Source organism: Caretta caretta, chromosome 2 (genome assembly GCF_965140235.1).
Source record: "Caretta caretta isolate rCarCar2 chromosome 2, rCarCar1.hap1, whole genome shotgun sequence".
NCBI lineage: Eukaryota > Metazoa > Chordata > Testudines > Cheloniidae > Caretta > Caretta caretta.
This window is the reverse complement of record NC_134207.1, coordinates 18,259,291-18,275,627: the sequence shown is the minus strand read 5'-3', so window position 1 is coordinate 18,275,627 and position 16,337 is coordinate 18,259,291.

The following is a 16,337-nucleotide window of genomic DNA, read 5'->3' as shown; positions in this document are numbered from 1 at the left end:
GAGATATTGAACCATTTTGACAAAGTGGTCAGGAGAAAAGACTGATAAAAGCATTATAAAAGAGTATCTGCAGCTAACCAAGTGTGACTCTACTATTTAAGAAATAGTATGGGATCATGCAATTTAATACCATGTCACTGTGCATAGGCACCGAGCTACTGACCCTTAAGTATGGCTCCAACCTCCGACTACAACCTCCAAGCATCTTCCTGGAGCGTCCAGTCCCTGTTCCACTGGATGTTCACAGTATGCACAGATTAGCAGCTCCCAAAGAAGCCGTAGACACCAGTTTCCCTTTAGATCACTGCTCTGTTTAACACACATCGCCTGGAAATGTTTATAGTGAAAACAAGTAAAAATGTATTTAATAAAGAATAGAGATTCAAGAAGTAGCAGTGAGAGTATTGGAAATAAATGGTTACATGTAAAATAAAATCATAACAATTCTATAAGAGCCTAGACCTAATTAACAAGATACTGTCTTGTCTAATGAAGTTTATCTCACCCAAAGATATTTTCCAGCATTTTCCAGCCAGGTTGGCTGTGCCCTTGGTTCATAAGACAGAACATGCTAGCAGTTCATCTCCTCAGTGAAGAATACCCTGTGTCCCCTTGCATTCTCCTGATGTATCAGACTAATCCTTTGATCTTAGTCATAAACAGGACACCCTCCTGCTGTGTGTTCCTTCCTGTAGATTTTGTGATCTCTAGTCAGTTTAACAAACTTGATTAGCTGGTGGCTTAGTATACAAATAGACTTATGTTGTGAGGCACACAATGCATAGTGACAGACGTAGAGATAAGCGTCTACTTCCCCCTGTCTGACCAGAATCATGTTTATTGCCTTCTGGGCATCTACAGTAACTCACACACCTTAAGAACATAATTTTCAGTACAGATACATAACTCCTTAAATATCTTCTGTGTAAACATTTCACATTGATTGTAATGGCCTGTGCAGAGCAGGCTATTGGTAGAGATCTCACATGCCACTTTTAAATGAATTATTATGCATATATCTGACCCAAAGGATCCCTGTAAAAATATGCATCTCCTGTGCCCTCTGCTGTTTGGCATCAAGAAGTTCCTGGGTCACAATGCCTTAGGTTCCTAAGCCTTATGATTGCCATTCATGGATTGCTGTGGAGAGATCCTGCAGCCTGGATTTAGGTAGCTATCTCTGAAAGAGTGGAGGGTCTTTGGACATACTCCTCTCATCAGCATCTCCCATGGGCTAGCTTAGGTGGTTCCTCGCCAGCATGCTGGCCTTTGTTGGATTGCATTTGAAGGCATCTGTCTCTCCCCATGCACTGTGCAGGGAGCCTGGGCACCTAACTCAGCTTTGTGCATTGCACTGTTGTTCCTGTGACCTCCTGTGCGCCTAAAAGTTAGGTGCTGTGATGCTCAGCATTGCAATGCCTAAGCCCCTTTGTGGATCTGGCTCTTAGATACCACTTATCAGGGCCTCTTCTTTTGCTGCCATAAAATGGGGGTGGTGTGGAGAAAGAACCCAAATTCCCTAGCGACAAATGCCACCATAACTTGGGTATCAAATAAGTTATCACAGGGAGAAAATATATGCAACTGATTTCAAAACTTGCCTCCAAATTCTGCACACAAACTAGAACCTCCTAACATGGCCAAACCAACTAACAGGACAAAAATGAAGGAGGATGAAGGGCAGAATCAACCAGCCTGGAAGTTAAACCTCTTTCCAGGCTGTCATAAATATAAAGGGAAGGGTAACCACCTTTCTCTATACAGTGCTATAAAATCCCTCCTGGCCAGAGGCAACATCCTATTACCTATTTACCTATTAGTAAAGGGTTAAGAAGCTCAGCCAACCTGGCTGGCACCTGACCCAAAGGACCAATAAGGGAACAAGATACTTTCAAATCTTGGGGGGGAGGCTTTTGTTTGTGCTCTTTGTTTATGTGTTTGTTCTCTCTTGGGCCTGAGAGCGGTCAGACAGAAATCCATCTTCTCCAACCCATCCTAATCCAAGTCTCCAATATTGCAACCAGTATAGGTAAGCCAGGCAAGGCGGATTAGTTTCTCTTTTGTTTTATGTGAATTTTCCCTATGTTAAGAGGGAGGTTTATTCCTGTTTTCTGTAACTTTAAGGTTTTGCCCAGAGGGGGATCCTCTGTGTTTTGAATCTGAATACCCTGTAAAGTATTTTCCATCCTGATTTTACAGAGGTGATTCTTTTACCTTTTCTTTAATTAACATTCTTCTTTTAAGAACCTGATTGATTTTTCATTGTTCTTAAGATCCAAGGGTTTGGGTCAGTGTTCACCTGTACAAATTGGTGAGGATTATTGTCAAGCCTTCCCCAGGAAAGGGGGTGTAGGGCTTGGAGGGATATTTTGGGGAAAGACGTCTCCAAGTGGTCTCTTTCCCTATTCTTTGTTTAAAACGCTTGGTGGTGGCAGCATACTGTTAAAGGACAAGGCAAAGTTTGTACCTTGGGGAAGTTTTTAACCTAAGCTGGTAAGAATAAGTTTAGGGGGTCTTTCATGCGGGTCCCCACATCTGTACCCTAGAGTTCAGAGTGGGGAAGGAACCCTGACACAGGCAGTCTCAGTATGGCAAACCTCAGGCTTGGACTCTTCTAGCTAAGAGGAAGAGACAAGGTGGGAAACACCCAGAAAGGTTTAGTCTGAATATAACTCCCAACACCTGCAGATCCAATCTTCCTCCCCATGCTCCAAAAACCTACAAAGTCTTTCTGAGCCAGCAGCACGATTACTAGCAAATTGTTGGATATGTGTTCCAGAGCATGTCTGTCGAGCCCAAACTCACAAAAGTTCAGATTGACTAGATTCACTCCTGTAGGCACTAACAGCTACTTCAGAGCTCATCACTCTCCACTCCAGGTGCAAGGCGCACTTCTTTGAATTTGCTCTTAGAAATAAAAGCAGCTGGACACTACAGCAACAAAAAGCACACATCCAAGTTTTCCCAGGGGCGAAAAAGAGAGAAGAAGCTACATGTTACACAAGCTGGTCATGCTACTGAAGGCAGCCTCTTTGAAAGGAGCTTAGCTATTGCTTGGTGGCCACTGTATGAAAAACAGAAGGGATGAGAGAATACGCTTGGTTCTGGCAGATCCTGAATTCCCACTTAGCCATTTACCTGGCCATAGCCTGGCAGGAACATTAACAAGCTGCCTTTGCCCACATGGTTAAAGAGATCTTTCCACACTGCTGTGGTATTTTCTTCTCTCCCTTTGAAATCAATGCGGCTGAGGCTGGCTCGCTGCTCTTATGGCAGCTTGGTTTAAAAAGATAATATTAACACATCCAGTGCATTGACATCGTCTGCCAGGCTACATCTGCATTAAAACACATTCATTCTATAGCTGTGACATTATTTAGTTAGTTCCATATCAGGAAGGAGAGGAAACATTAATTTTTTTTAATGATGTCAGACCATTTTTAAAGACCATTTCTTGGCTGCAGAAGGGCAAGGGGAAGATAGACACATCCCTCTTTCACTTGTTATACATCGGGGAGGCTGGCTCTATGCATATGACGATCAGAGAAACCCTGTTCTGATAGAAAATCCTGATCAAAAATCCTGGAGGACTTAGGACCCTGAGGACAGACAGTTTGCTGCAGCAAGGCTGCCTGCAAGCAATTAGCTTCTGCTAGAGCTGTGGTATTTTTTTTCTCCCTTTGAAATCAGTGTGGGTAGGGTTGGCTCAGCTGCTCTTATAGCAACTAGGTTAAAAAAGATATTAATAACAACAAGTCCAGGGCACTGACATCATCTGCCAGGCTACATATGAATTAAAACACATTCATTGTCTAGTTGTGAAGTTATTTAGTTAGTTCCATACCTGGAAGGAGAGGAATATTTTTTTTTTTTTAGATATCAGTCCCAGGGTGGCTGGGGCAGGAGCTGTGCTGCCATAAGACACAGTGATTAAAACAAGATGATTTTTATCCAGAGCCAGCTCCGAAACAAATTGTTTAAAAAGGAAGTTTACTTAGAACTCAGTAGTACTTGGAGTTCTTTCCCATTTATTCCTCCACACGTAGAACCCAAGCCCTGAGCTGTGGGAGTTCCAGAAGACTTTCAATGCCCCTAACTACTGCATTGACCACAGACCTGAGCATTCAGTGTGAGGATAAGAGGTGTACTGCCCAGACCATCCCTCTTTTCCTTTCCACCTGATCCAAATCTAGAAAAACTGAGGCAGGAAAGGCGGGAGGCTTTGTTTAGATCTGCATAGTCAACACATTAAGAAAACAAGCCTCTTTCCTTCATGTATTTGCCTCTGCATATTCTCGTTGTAGGAGATTACAAAGCAGGAGAAATTCCTCAGGCACAGTATTGAGGAGTGCAAATTAAAAAGAAATGGAAGGATTATCCTCAGTTATCATTGAGAAGTGAGCCATGGGTCTGTCCCCATTATTTAGAGAATAGGTAAAGATATGAATTGAGCTGCAGGAGGAAGCCTTACAAATCTGTTATCATGTAGCTACAGTGTCAAGGCAAGCCATAGCGGCAGCTACAGTTCAAGAAGAAGGAGCTCTAAAATCCTGTGATAATGACCCTCTTGCCTGCTTATCAAAGGTTTAATTTCACACCTGTTGAGGATCTGGCCCTTTGCTGTGTTTTGGAGTAAGAGGAGGCTTCTAGTCACCTGAGATCCACATGCTTTCATGAGCCTTTATACTTCCAGAAACATCCCACTTTGTTTCAGAGCAGCAGCCGTGTTAGTCTGTATTCGCAAAAAGAAAAGGAGGACTTGTGGCACTGAATGCAGCCGATGAAGGGAGCTGTAGCTCACGAAAGCTCATGCTCAAATAAATTGGTTAGTCTCTAAGGTGCCACAAGTCCTCCTGTTCTTCATCCTACTTTGTGGTGGTGTATTCTCATGCCATCCAATCAGTGGTATATCTGCTCCACATCTTTGCATGCAGGACAACATTAATCCTCCTCAGATAGTAAATGACTATGCAGCAAGCCACAGTTACAAGTGTATCCTGCATGACTCACTTTTGTTTCACCAATATGATGCGCAAACATCCATAATGCGGGATATTATTAGAGTTCCTATTCTTTGCTGGAAGGCACATGCCATTTTCCACCAGCTGGCTATTGCCCCAGAAGAGTAAAAGGTGATAGTAAGTATGTGATAACATATTAAGACTGGATCAACCTGCGTGTGCCCAAGGAGACCTAGTTAAGTTTGCAGCCTTAATACTGGCATTTGCTAACTTTTAAGAACTTGACTTTGAAACTTTAACATTCTTTTAATACTTTGTAAAAAGGCCATATATGTATTGAATGGGCTAGTACATATTTGTACCATTTCCCCCTTCTGCTCTAGTTTGTTACTGTACCTGTACTACAAAAGTAGATTCTCTTTTTAAAAACCAAAAGGAGTTGGGGCTCGTGCATCTGATCACAGGTCCTGAGTTCTGCCACTCTCTTCAGGAAGCTTAGTGGCCGTGGTCTGAAGCACAGTGACAACCATGAATTCTTAAGAGTCCAGATTTGTTCAGTCCTTCTCTCTATACAAACACACATACTTCTCCTGCATTTCCACATTCTGGCTGACAGCATTGCCCAGGCCGGCAGCCAAGTACGTACCTGGGGTCCTGGGTGGGATCATGCTGAGGGGAGGCTAGTTCATCCCACTGCAGCCACCATGCTATTTTTGGCACAATAGCTTGGTCACAGCTTTTTGTGGAAAAGGTCAATTTTGATGAATTTCATTCTGGGCAACCTTTGAAAAAATGTTTTGAAGTTGTCTAAATACCCGGTTTACAGATTTTCCAGATGAAAAGTTTCTGTTTCTTTGTTCAAAATGACTTTTTGTTTCAAACTTTAAGTAAATTCATAGTAAAGAAGAAAATGTTGGGGAAAAATGATTGACGTTAACATGAAATGTTTCGATTGAGCTCAACCACATTTTTGTGTTTGGATTTTTGGTTTGTGAAAACATTTGAGACTGGCGCTTTGCCCCAATTTAGGACTGGATTTTTTTTTTCTTTCAAAATCTCAAGGTTTTTACAGGATGGGAAAATTTTCTCCTACCCAGCTCTCACATATGGAAACTGAGGCATGAAGGGCCCAGAGGAGAAGACAAAGAAGAGTTCAGATACCGCGGGTCTTTCATTCCTGTTCAGATGTACCCTCAGAGGCAAGAGACAGCAATTCTCAGGAGAAGCATGGGACGTAGCTGTCACTCCTATCAGTCAGGTGGAGGCAGAGAAAGTCCCTATAGATATATACATATATAAACCCTTGCAATTTGTATATATACACTATACACCTCATCCAAAGCCCACTGAAGTCAATGAAAGACTAACTACCTGCAGTGACCCTTAATACATTTCAGGCTGATGTTCAGCCTAAAACGTACCCATCGCTCTTATGAGTATGGCCTATTTTAAATTGGCAAAGAATTACAAAAAAAAATAGAAGATAGGCCAGAAATGAAGTGTGGTTTGTTTGAAAAATTGCAAGATCTTTAAAACCAATTACTTTTTTTATTTGTCTCCTGAGTTTTGAAGTTGCAGAGGTGGGCACGACTGTGATGCTGCAGTTTGTCCCTGCATTAGTAAATCAGATGGTGCTTGTAGAACTGCCAAGTCTGCTTCACGCAGTGAGGAGGTAGAAAACCAGCTGTTAGTTCAAATGTACAATATTCTTATCCACAACTGGTGGGCATCTGCTTCCCTAATAACAGAGCTCTACATTCAGATGCTTTTCTCGCTTTTACCACAGCAACACCTACAGTGTAAAAACCATTCAAACATATGGGAAACCAACCACTTCTGTTGCTTGTGGTATGATCCTATATCGTCAGGGGTGCTGGAACAATTTGTATAGTGGGGGTGTGGAGAGCCATTGAACCGAACTGTCCATAATAGAAACCGCTTCAAGCCAGGGAGTGTGGAAGCACCCCCAGCACCTGTGTATATAGTATAGCAAAGTACTGAAAAGGAAGATTCTTAAGACAGACAAAAGAGAAGGGCTATTTTCCTCCATGGTTTGGGTACATCTGGCTGGCAGTGGAGACAGTGCCAAATAAACCCCTAACTCTCCCTATGAGAGGGGTAATTACTGACTGAGTCCCAGAGAATTCGCAAGACAAAACAAAGCTACCTTACCACTGGGAAGCCAAACTATTTTACAAGATAAGAGATTCAGAAGTATTTTGGTAAAGGGAGATTCTTCACTGCCTGGCTGTCAGTTAAATCACTGCATCATTCCATTTACCACTTTGAATGTTGTGTCCCATCAGATGGGATGCCACATAAACTGATTTCATTCTGTACTGCATCAGTTGCATGGCAGAACACAAACTAACATGACCCAAATTTACACCCCTCCACTTCAGATAGAAATTTTGGGTATGTGCTGCAATTGCTATAGGCTATTTGAGAAGCAGAGAGGGATGTTTACTCCCACGATATAATTATTTTAACACATCATTACAATATATACCACACCAGAGTCATTATTTTAGGGATAACATTAACAAAGTGTCAAAACATTAACTACACATGTCAGTTAAATATGTGCTGTGCATATCCTGGATTAATGTGGCACTATTATAACTGCATATCATAGAATCATAGAATATCAGGGTTGGAAGGGATCTCAGGAGGTCATCTAGTCCAACCCCCTGCTCAAAACAGGACCAATCCCCAAGTAAATCATCCCAGCCAGGGCTTTGTCAAGCCTGACCTTAAAAATATCTAAGGAAGGAGATTCCACCACCTCCCTAGGTAATGCATTCCAGTGTTTCACCACCCTCCTAGTGAAAAAGTTTTCCCTAATATCCAACCTAAACCTCCCCCACTGCAACCTGAGACCATTACTCCTTGTTCTGTCATCTGCTACCACTGAGAACAGTCTAGATCCATTCTCTTTGGAACCCCCTTTCAGGTAGTTGAAGGCAGCTATCAAATCCCCCCTCATTCTTCTCTTCTGCAGACTAAACAATCCCAGTTCCCTCAGCCTCTCCTCATAACTCATGTGTTCCAGTCCCCTAATCATTTTTGTTGCCCTCCGCTGGACGTTTTCCAATTTTTCCACATCCTTCTTGTAGTGTGGGGCCCAAAACTGGACACAGTACTCCAGATGAGGCCTCACAAATGTTGACTCTAGAGGGTAACGATCACGTCCCTCGATCTGCTGGCAATGCCCCTACTTATACATCCCAAAATGCCATTGGCCTTGTTGGCAACAAGGGCACACTGTTGACTCATATCCAGCTTCTCATCCACTGTAACCCCTAGGTCCTTTTCTGCAGAACTGCTGCCTAGTCATTTGGTCCCTAGTCTGTAGTGGTGCATGGGATTCTTCCGTCCTAAGTGCAGGACTCTGCACTTGTCCTTGCTGAACCTCATCAGATTTCTTTTGGCCCAATCCTCTAATTTGTCGAGGTCCCTCTGTATCCTATCCCTACCCTCCAGCGTATTTACCTCTCCTCCCAGTTTTGTGTCATCTGCAAACTTGCTGAGGGTGCAATCCACACCATCCTCCAGATCATTTATGAAGATATTGAACAAAACTGGCCCGAGGACCGACCCTTGGGGCACTCCACTTGATACCGGCTGCCAGCTAGACATGGAGCCATTGATCACTACCTGTTGAGCCCGACAATCTAGCCAACTTTTTATCCACCTTAGAGTCCATTCATCCAGCCCATACTTTAACTTGCTAGCAATAATACTGTGGAAGACCGTGTCAAAAGCTTTGCTAAATTCAAGGAACAACACGTCCACCGCTTTCGCCTCATCCACAGAGCCAGTTATCTCGTCATAGAAGGCAATTAGATTAGTCAGGCATGACTTGCCCTTGGTGAATCCATGCTGACTCTTCCTGATCACTTTCCTCTCCTCTAAGTGCTTCAGAATTGATTCCTTGAGGACTTGCTCCATGATTTTTCCAGGGACTGAGGTGAGGCTAACTGGCCTGTAGTTCCCAGGATCCTCCTTCTTCCCTTTTTAAAAGATGGGCACTACATTAGCCTTTTTCCAGTCGTCCGGGACTTCCCCCGATCGCCATGAGTTTTCAAAGATAATGGCCAATGGCTCTGCAATCACATCCGCCAACTCCTTTAGCACTCTCGGATGCAGCGCATCTGGCCCCATGGACTTGTGCTTGTCCAGCTTTTCTAAATAGTCCCGAACCACTTCTTTCTCCACAGAGGGCTGGTCACCTCTTCCCCATGCTGTGCTGCCCAGTGCCATAGGCTGGGAGCTGACCTTGTTCGTGAAGACAGAGGCAAAAAAAGCACTGAGTACATTAGCTTTTTCCACATCCTCTGTCACTAGGTTGCCTCCCTCATTCAGTAAGGGGCCCACACGTTCCTTGACTTCTTCTTGTTGGTAACATACCTGAAGAAGCCATTCTTGTTACTCTTAAGATCTCTTTAGCTGCAACTCCAGGTGTGATTTGGCCTTCCTGATTTCACTCCAGCATCCCCCAGCAATATTTTTACTGGTCATTTGTCCAATCTTCCACTTCTTGTAAGCTTCTTTTTAGTGTTCAAGATCAGCAAGGATTTCTCTGTTAAGCCAAGCTCATTGCCTGCCATATTTACTATTCTTTCTACACATCGGGATGGTTTGTGCCTGTAAGCTCAATAGGGATTCTTTAAAATACAGCCAGCTGTCCTGGACTCCTTTCCCCCTCATGTTATTCTCCCAGGGGATCCTGCCCATCAGTTCCCTGAGGGAGTCAAAGTCTGCTTTCCTGAAGTCCAGGGTCCGTACTCTGCTGCTCTCCTTTCTTCCCTGTGTCAGGATCCTGAACTCAACCATCTCATGGTCACTGCCCCCCAGGTTCCCATCCACTTTAGCTTCCCCTACTAATTCTTCCCGGTTTGTGAGCAGCAGGTCAAGAAGAGCTCTGCCCCTAGTTGGTTCCTCCAGCACTTGCACCAGGAAATTGTCCCCTACACTTTCCAAAAACTTCCTGGATTGTCTGTGCACCGCTGTATTGCTCTCCCAGCAGATATCAGGGTGATTGAAGTCTCCCATTAGAACCAGGGCCTGCGATCTAGTAACTTCCGTGAGTTGCCGGAAGAAAGCCTCGTCCACCTCATCCCCCTCGTCCGGTGGTCAATGGCAGACTCCCACGATGACATCACCCTTGTTGCTCACACTTCTAAACTTAATCCAGAGACACTCAGGTTTTTCTGCAGTTTCATACTTGAGCTCTGAGCAGTCATACTGCTCCCTTACATACAGTGCAACTCCCCCACCTTTTCTGCCCTGCCTGTCCTTCCTGAACAGTTTATATCCATCCATGACAGTACTCCAGTCATGTGAGTTATCCAAGCAAGTCTCTGTTATTCCACTCACATCATAATTCCTTGACTGTGCCAGGACTTCCAGTTCTCTCTGCTTGTTTCCCAGGCTTCTTGCATATAGAAAGGGGAATTTCTTTGTGCACAGAGTAATTTCCATGCTGTTGGGAGCTTTTCCCAATCTAAAGAGAAAACAAAAAACTATAGAGTACTGAACTTTTAATCAGAGATCGTCCTGCACCAAAAAGTTTTCAAACATCCCCAAACTTTGGGATGTGCATGACCTGAACCTGGATCCAGAAGTGAAGCCTGGTCCATTTCCACAATTTACCCTGTCTACACAAAGTTTATCTGGTTTCAAAAATGATTTTGCAAATCAGGCATCCAAATGCCCTGTCAGTGCAGTGTGGAGTGAAGTATATTACCACCACCACTGCCAGGACCATGGTCATCCTGTGGCTGAATAGAGGATTTCAGTTTCTAGGGCTCTCAGTCTGGTATGTTTCACCAGCATTAAATTGCTTTAAAAGACACATAAAATGTTGTTTCTAGTTTTTTAAATATAGTTAGTACATTCATCACAACATTTTGCCTTTTCCTCTTACTTGGTTTTGTTCCATGCCTATCTTTATTGCGTGGGTTTCTGCATTTCTCCTAACGGTCCTTTGACTAGTGCGGTGACAAAGCCTCCAGCTCATTGCTTGCATAATAATAGCTTCAAATATTTATACAACACCACACATTTTTAGTTCCATGATACAATCACTGAGTCTACTTCTGTGCTATCTGCACAGAATGTTTGGTGCTGGATCAGAGAATGAACAGATTCACATTTTTGGTTATATATATATTGTTTAATATTTCCTCTTTCCATTATTATCTTATTCTTTCAGCCTAACTTCCCCCACTTCAGCAACCGCACCAATTCTATCCCTCATCCCCTTTAACAACCAAACGTCTCTGTGGGAGAAGGAGAGAAAAAATACAGAAATCTGCTTGTATTCACTCATAGATGTAAAAGGACTGTGGTGTTGGATGTGAGGTAAGAACCTAGATAGACTGACAGACTCCTTATCAGCTCTAGGATCATGATGTGATTGAATGCCAGCATTTGAACTACTTGAGTGCAAGGTGTGGAGACATCTTAATGCTGGTTGCTGTGCTAGAAACTCCAGAGGAGGTATGTTTCATGGACAGGCCTCCATCTACACACAGGCTAGTGGTCCAAACCTGGGTGAGCCAGGCTGCACCCTCAAAGAGGTTAATAGATTCAAAGCCTAGAGGGATCATGATGATCATCTAGTCTGACCGCCAGTTTAACACAGGCCATATAACTTCCCAAAATAATTCCTAAAGCAGAACTTTAAGGAAAACTTCCAAAGGTAGGTGCCACTTCCTAAGTACATTCTACTGGGCCCCCACAAGCACTGTACCTGCCTTAGAGTTCTGATGACAGAACATCTCCACTCCCTGCTCCTGCATGCCCTCCTTAATGTGACTTTAAAAGCAACAGTCTGGCCATGATATATTGTGTATACATAAAAAGAATGTTAACTCAACCCCTCCCCACAAAAGGAAGAATCTGTGAGAACCCCACAGACCATGTTCAGGATGTCAGAAAGCTATCATTGAGGAGGTGAACGCACCTATACATGGGTTGGGTACGTTCACATTGGCACATTTTTCCATTGCTTTGTACCTTATTGGAAATCTTACAAGAGTGAAATCCTTGGGAAATATCCTTGGGGATCCTCTGATCCTTCGTTCTGGGGACCACAATTTTACTAATAATACTGTGCATTTGTTTCCTATGGTGTTTTTTGTCAGGGAATTTCAAAGTGCTTTGCAAACATTAACCCCCGACCCACAAAACTGGCATGAGGTAGTATACAACATGGAGGGTTGGGTGGGGGGACAACACACAGGGAGGATAGGCCCACGTTTTCAAAAGTAGCCACTAATTTTGGTTGCCTCAGTTTTTGGATGCCCAACTTCACAGACCTAGCTGGATGCTTTGAAAATTCAGGCCTAAGTGAGTTGGCCATAGTCTTAGGCATTGACAGAGCAATGAAAAGAACCAAGGAGCTCTGAATTGCAGTTCCCTGCTGTTTACTGGACCACACTACCTTTCGCATTAATCTTGTCATCACAAACAGGTGTGGGTGTTGTGATCTTTCAGAGCTGGATGAGGCCTGGTGTGTGGGTCTGCCTCTGCAGCACCTGCTCGTGGTCTACTGGGGTATAACGCACCTGGTCTCAGGATCTCTGGGGGGATGGCCACAGTCACTCCCATGGACTGATGTAGCAGTGCCTTAGTCCTGCAGCCAATGCACAGTTCTGTCCTACCCCTTTGGAGTGGTAAAGTCCCAAAAAACAAGAAAAAACAACTCAAAATAGAGTCATCTGAAAAAGCTTTCAGTGGGACCCTGCCCTTCTCTTCAAAGCCTGTCTTCAAATAATTAGTGTTGTGGTCAGTCTCCTGGGGTCTAGCCATCCCTTCTATAGGGAGATTTGTCCAACTGGCAAGCTACCTCAGTCTCTAACATCAGGAGAAGCAGAACTTTGCTCTCCTTCCTGGTCAGCCAGGGTGCCTCCTTTTAACTCCTCTCTCCTTTTAACTCCCCTCACCCTGCAGAGGTGGCAGGGCAGAGCCAACTGGGTTCACAGGTTCTTCTTAACACTCTCTCTCTATCCCATCACAGGCCTTCTCTGAGATTAGCACTAATTCTGCTTTTTAGATCAGGAGTTCTGAGGGTTGTGTATTGCAAGTTCTCACTCCTCTCTCAGCCTAAGCATGCACTTTCCATTGTAAATCTGAGCTCCAACAAATAGGGGCAGTAGGAGATCCATGTCCGCTTTAGAGACTGAGTCTCTCCTATCATAACACTATCACCGAGCAACAGCCCTAACTACAAAGTAGAAAAGGAGTACTTGTGCCACAAGTCCTCCTTTTCTTTTTGCGAATACAGACTAACACGGCTGCTACTCTGAAACCTGTCATTATGCAAGGCACTGAATTTAGCCGTATGGAGTGGATTTTTTTAAATTTGCTAGTCTCTAAGGTGCCACAAGTACTCCTTTTCTTTTTGAGAATACAGACTAACATGGCTGCTACTCTGAAACCTAACTACAAATTGTTATTTTAAAAATGAAATGCATGTTTTGACATCACAGAGTTGCATGACAGCTTTGACCCATCCACAAGGGCACTAAGGTCTTAAATCACACATATGTCTCTTGCTCTCGTTCTCTCTCTCTCTCTCAGAATTTAAAACTCACTCTGCTCTTATATTATTTGTTGACATAATAGCCAGCTGCAAGGGCTTATGTGACTGAGTGCTAGCTGCAGACATGAGAACTGGAACCTCTTTGTGCTCGAGCAGAGTGGATTCCACAGGCTACCATCCCTGTCTATTGGATCCTGCTCACCAATAGGTTCCACGTATCCCACAGTTCTATGCAAACTTTCAAGATTGAAAGGAGTTACAAGAACAAAAGAAATATGATAGGGAATGGCTATGGGAATATTAATAGTGATAGACAGGAATTTAGCTGAAACACTGAAATCTTCATCCATCATTCCTCTTAAAAATATTCTCTTTTAAGAAGCAGATTTCATCTTCACCGAGGAGCTGGTTCCTTTGCTCTTAAGCAATATAGGCAGTCATGGATAAGTGGGAAGGTCCTCTTATGGATCAATAACTAATTAAACTGGTAACTGGTTCAAAGAAACAAAGGGTAGGAATAAATGGTTAGTTTTCACAGTGGAGAGAGGTAAACAATGGGGTCCCCCCCGAGAATCTGTCCTGGGTCTTGTGCTGTTCAACATATTCATAATGATCTGGAAAAAAGGGGTAAGCAGTGCGGTGACAAAGGTTGCAGATGATAACTATCTTGATAACTATCTAATTTTGTAAGTCCAAATCTGACTGCAAAGAGTTACAAAGATATCTGACAAAACTGGGTGACTGGGCAAGAAAATAGCAGATGCAATTCAGTATGATAAATGCAAAGTAATGCATGTTGGAAAATATAATCCCAACTATACATATAAAATGGTGGGGTATAAATTAGCTGTTACTGCTCAAGAAAGATCTTGAAGTCATCGTGGACTATCCTCTGACAACATCGGCTCAATGTGCAGCGGCAGTCGAAAAAGTGAACAAAATGTTAGGAACATTAGGAAAGGAATAAATACTGAAATTATCATAAATTCACTATATAAATCTGTGGTACACCCACACTTTGAAAACTGTGTGCAGTTCTGGTCACTCTGTCCCAAAAAAGATATTAGAATTGAAAAAAGTAAAGAGAAGGGCCAGAAAAATGATTAAGGGTATAGAACAGCTTCTGTATGAGAAGAGATTAAAAACACTGTTCATTTTAGATGACTAAAGGGGAATATGATAGAGGTCTATAAAATCATGAATGGCATGGAGAAAGTGAATAAGGAAATGTTATTTACCCCTTCACATAACGCACAACCAGGGGTCAGCCAATGAAATTAATAGGCATCAGGTTTAAAAGAAACATGAGGAAGTTTGTCTTCACACAATACACAGACAACGTGTGGAACTCATTGCCATGAGATGTTGTGAACGCCAAAAATATTATTTGGTTTAAAAAAGGAACTAGATAAGTTAATGGAAGACAAAGTCTAGCAATGACTATTAGCCCAAATGGTCAAGGATGCAATCCTGTGCTGTGGGTGTCTCTGAGCTTCTGATTGCTAGAAGCTGGGATTGGACAACAAGGAACGGATCACTCAATAACTGCCCTGTTTTGTTCATTCCTTCTGAAGCACCTGGCACCAGCCACTGTCAGAAACAGAATAGTGGGCTAGATGTACCATTGTCTGACCCAGTAGGACTATTCTTATGTTCTTATCTCACAAGGAGAACAAAGTGAAATGTCCTTCAGCAACATCTTATAGTGCCCCAGTACCCTTTGTATTTACATGGCCAGAGCTTACGGACAGCCCCATCCCTCTCTGCAGCTGCAAAAGGCCCTCTCACAGTGGAATTGGTGCTCTTTCATTTGCACAGGTTCGAGGCAGAAATTGGGGAGCCTATCCTGTAATCAATGGCAAAACTCCTATTGACCTAAGTGGGGTCAGGAATTCAACCCTTGTGCCCCCTGAGTGAAATTCTCCCCTATTCCAACACAAGGGTCATGCACCACTCAAGTCTTTCTCAAGACCAGTTTTAAATTTCACCCCACAAAGCCCAGCAGGGATTAGGATGCTGTTGTTCCTCCTGTTTGACACACAGGAGCCGCATAGAGGCCATTCAGCGTAGAGGCCTAGTGGATCCTGCCAAGACTGTGGAATGGTGTTGAGCTCCCCAGCAGGTGCAGTCTATGGCTAATTAGCTTCTCTTTTCACCTTAACCCATTCAGTGCTGATGTGGGGCAAATACCCCATCACAATGACATACACAGTTATTCACAACTAGGTGGCCCCTGATGGTTCCAAATCACCATAGACTTTGGCTATCCCTGGTTGACACAAACTGCAAGCCTCACTGGCTGGCTGATTTCATATAAGCATCACAGCAGAGGCAGGTCTTGAAGAAGGAGAGGGCACTGGATTCATGAATTACTTCAGGGAGGGTGTCCCACAGCAAGGACAGATGTGCAGAGTTAGCTGTGGGAGAAGCTGATAACACAGGCAGCCGAGCATGAATCAGGTAGCTCACTGACAGAATGGAGGAGGCGGGGATGAAAACATAAAAGACAAGATTGGAGAAATAGGGAGAGGCAGAGTTTTGCAGCTTGAGTTTGATGCACAAAGGGCCTCTAAATTACAGCACCCAGCTATCTGTTTCACTGCCTGTGAGAAACATGTGAATGGTGTAAAAATACCCACCTGATGAAATGCCCCGACACATACTGTACATTGTGAAATAGCTTGCCTTTGGAGGAGAAGGGGCGTTTCCGAAATGGTTGCTTTTTGCAGCAAAAATTACGGTCGCTACTTATGGGAAAAGTGATCATAAAATATTCCTTCAGTTCGATGGCAATGGGATAACCTTGTGATGTGAGAAATAACCTG